Below are 4,335 nucleotides of genomic sequence, written 5' to 3'. Positions count from 1 at the left end.
GCTAAAGACTGTTCAAGGCAATTTTGTGCAGAGAAAAAGCAATTTTGTTCATCATCTCCTAACTTCCTTCTCTCCTTAGTCTTCTTCTTTTTTGAAATGTACAGCCAAGAAGAAAAAGTGATTGGAACAAATTATACCTTAAGAGTCCCACATCCCTGTGAAATGCACAGTATCTCTTGCCATCCAGTGAGTACTCATAGGTTGTTAGAAACTAACCTAGATTTCTCCATACAATAAATTGAAAGTAATTCCTACCTATTAGCATGGAACAAAATTCTTAAATTTGGACAGTTCCAGGAGGCACCATTCATGCTGTATTCCATAAAGATGGCACATGTGGAACAGTTGGTGTATGATAAGACCATACCTTGGAGTTGTACAATATAATAACATTGGTCAGGAGGACGTAGGTCAGTAAACAGTTTTAGCTTTTAAAAGGCTTCAAAATTAAATGAGGTTCTTATGAAAAGTGCAGATTCAAGGGCCTTGGATTCAGAGACTGACATTGCATAAGTCTAGATGCAGATCTAGAAATCTGCACTTTAAATGAGCACATGCATTCCCCATCCCTCACAGGTGGGCCAGATGCAGCTCTCCTTGGGATCATCTGCTGACTAGTGGCTATGAGAACTGTACATAGTTTCTAATAGACATTTCTCCTCTCCCTCCTGACTCTTCAAATTGTCTTACTCAAAACAAACCTCTCTCTTTCTCCCTTCTCCCCTCCCCCCTTTCTCTTTCTGTCTCTTTCTCATGTGCTATGTCACTAGGCTGTCAGGGTATTCTTACAGAAAACTTTAGGGTATCTTTTTTTTAATGTTTTTAATTTAATTTAATTTTTTTGTGAACATACTGTACAGAGGGGTTACAATTACATGGGCAGGATAATGTGTACATTTCTTATCAAGCATTGCAACCGCCTCCTTTGTTTACCCTTCACATCCCTTCCCTACCTCCCCCCTACCCCCCACTACCCAATCCTCTCCCCTCCCCCCAACTTTAGGGTATCTTAAGCCCATATACTTATAAAAGTACCTCTCTATATATTTTACTGCAAGTCTGTACCTTCTACCTACTACCAAGAAAGATATCTCACTATTATCACCCTTTTCTGTGAAGAAGACCACTTTTTACCTCTTCCCAGAGGCTCTAGGAATATGAATTCCACTTGGTTTTTCTGCTCACTGTTCTTTCCACCTTTTTTCATCTTCCTACTTCACAAGCCATCTCCTGTCTTTCCATGATCCAACTCAGACTACTCATGAGCATTCATTAGACATCTTGTAGGACCACCAATCGTTATATTTCTCAAAAGGTAGTAGGACTTAGACCCTCTTCTGTTCACAATGCTACTTTATGCCAAACAGCTGATTGGCCAAGTAATGATAGAAGACTGCTGTGGGTTTTGCCTGTTCAAAGTTTCTCTTCCCTTTTTGTCATAAGAATATATATCTATGTATGGTTTGGATCTGAGATGGCCCTCAAAGGTACATATGCTAAAGGCCTAGGATACCAGACTGGTGCTACTGGGAGGTTGTAGAACTTTTATGGAATTGGACCTCCCGGGAGGAAGTTAGGTCATTGGGAGTATGCCCTCAAAGGAGGAACTAGAAGGAGCTATTGGGATCATGGCCTAATGTCTCTAATTTCCCCTTTTGCTTCCTGGCTGCCATGAGGCCAGTCGCATCTCTGTCATTTGCTTCCATCATGATGTATTTCTTTGCCACAAGACCAAAAGCAATGGAGTCCAGTGAGTATGCCTGAGCTCTCTGTAACTATGAGACAGACTATCTCCAGTATCTTGTCACAGGGGTAGATATCTGTCTAACATAATCAGGGAGTTGAGGTGGTTGGTTTTAAAAAGCACAAATCCTCAGGCTTGCAGCATGACTTGAATGAAAGCTCTCCATCCTTTAGAAAGCATGAGGAGAGGATGTGTGTGCTGCATAAAATGATGCACAACATACAGTGGTTTCAAAACTAAGTTAAAGATAGGATAATCATATCTATGAAATATCTATATAAACATACCTATGCTAGGTTATGCACTAATGTTTTTGAAAGGCAAGACATGAAATACATTAATAGTGGAGTTGCTCTAGGAAATACAAAGAGGAGAAGAATAGATTTAGTTTCTACTTTTCATTGCCTGCACTATTTAAATTATTCTAACTGAAAGCATGCCCTACTTTTATAATTGAAATTAATTCATCAACAGTGGGAAAAAAATATTAAATGCCTCCCAAGGGATTCTGATCATCAGCCAGATTCAGGGACCATTGCACCAGGCAAATAAGATAAAAACCCATTAGTTTAATTTCTCAGTGAAAGGAATCAAGTTTCCATCAAGATTCAAGGCCTTCCAATTATCCTATAACTACCAAGCCTCATGCTATGTCAACACATGCTAGTTCTTGTCTACACAGCAAACAATAAAAGAAGAGATGGGGAGCAGAAAAACAAACAACTCATATTGAAATTTGGAGATGAAAACATTATAACTCCTGGTATAGGAGGGAGAAGCCTTAAAGCCATTTTTACAAGAATGGCAATTAGGAGAGTATAGTCCTGCCCACTATTTATACCAGGCATAGAGTGCCTGGTCTTACCTTCTTGAGTAAAAAGATCCATGAATCAAGCTAAAATATTATTGCTTTCCTGATCCCTGAATGCTTAAATTTTGATTGTCAAGCATCTAATGTGCTTAATTTTCTTTTTCTTTTTTTTTTTTTTTTTTGGTTGGCTGTGGGGCTTGAACTCTGGGCCTGGGCACTGTCCCTCAGCTCTTCAGCTCAAGGCGAGCGCTCTACCACTTGAGCCACAGCACCACTTCCGGTTTTCTGGTGGTTTATTGGAGATAGGAGTCTCACGGTCTCTCCTGCCCGGGCTAGCTTTGAACCGTGATCCTCAGATCTCAGCCTCTTGAGTAGCTAGGATTACAGGCGTGAGCCACCAGTGCCTGGCTTAACGTGCTTAATTTTATTACTGAAAAATATAATCATTTATCATCTTGGTGTTGAGATGAGTCAAACAATGTGTCAACTCCAAATAAAATACATTATTTGTGTGTGTGTATGTGTGTGTGTGTGTGTGCACGTGTGTGTGTGTGTGCATGCACATGTGTAAGTGCCCAAGTCCTGGAACTTAAACTCAGGGCTTCAGCACTGTCTTTTAGCTTCTTTGCTAGGCAGGCATTCCACCACTTGAGCTCAACTCCACTTTTGACTTTTTTGGTAGTTAATTGGAATTAAGAGTATCACAAACTTCCATGCCCAGGCTGGCTTTGAACCATAATCCTCAGATCTCAGCCTCCTGAGTAGCTAGGATTACAGACAAGAACCACATGCACCCAGAGATCCATTAGTTAAAACTCTTCTGCCACCATCCAAAGAAACAAGGATCTTCTACTCTATATACTCTGAGACTTTCAAAGTAAAGTATACTTTATACTTTCTGTCCAATGAGATATAAGTAGAAGACTCCAAGCAAACAATCTTTTCCTGAATAAAAAGCCAAACTCCTTTACTCCTTTTTCTCCTTCAATTTTCTTACCTTAAACTTGGATATGTGGGGCTGGGAAGGTGGCTCAGTGGTAGTGTGCTTGCCTAGCATACATGAGGCCCTAGGTTCTATTCCTCAGCACCACATAAGCAGAAAAAGCCAGAAGTGGTGCTGTGGCTCAAGTGGTAAAGCACTAGCCTTGAGCTGAAGAGCTGAGGGACAGTGCCCAGGCCCAGAGTTCAGGCCCCACAACCAACAAAAAAAGCCAAAAAACAAAAAACTTGGATATGTGGCCTGAACTCCAAGAACTCCAAGAACATTTATATATCTTTGTGCTTAGGATGGGAACATTGACAGAAAATATTGACACCCTGATGGTGTCAGCTCTGGACTGCCTATTGCTAGATATGACACAAATATAAATATGTATTTGAACTTCCAACTGGAATTTTCAGGTATCTATGAATTTCATGAATACCCATCTCCTTATTTGACCATGATGACTCTCTCCTGTTTCCAAGACCTTCTATATCTTCATACTTTTAATTTTGTGGACATCTCTCTAATTCCAAGAAATTGCTCCTGCCTTTTACTACAATTATTATTCTCAAAATACAAAAAAAACAAGCTGGATGCCAGAGGCTCATGCCTGTAACCCTAGTTACTCAGGAGGCTGCGAGCTGAGGATCATGGTTCAAAGCCAGCCCAGGCAGAAAAGTCCATGAGACTCTTATCTCCAATTAAGCACCAGAAAACAAGAAGTGGCACTGTGGCTCAAGTGGTAGAGCGCTGGCCTTGAGTTGAAGAGTTCAGGGACAGTGCCCAGGCACTGTC

The sequence above is a fragment of the Dipodomys merriami genome, unplaced genomic scaffold, assembly GCF_024711535.1.
Source record: "Dipodomys merriami isolate MVZ:Mamm:240054 unplaced genomic scaffold, mDipMer1.0.p SCAF_97, whole genome shotgun sequence".
NCBI lineage: Eukaryota > Metazoa > Chordata > Mammalia > Rodentia > Heteromyidae > Dipodomys > Dipodomys merriami.
Note: the sequence above shows the minus strand (reverse complement) of the source record.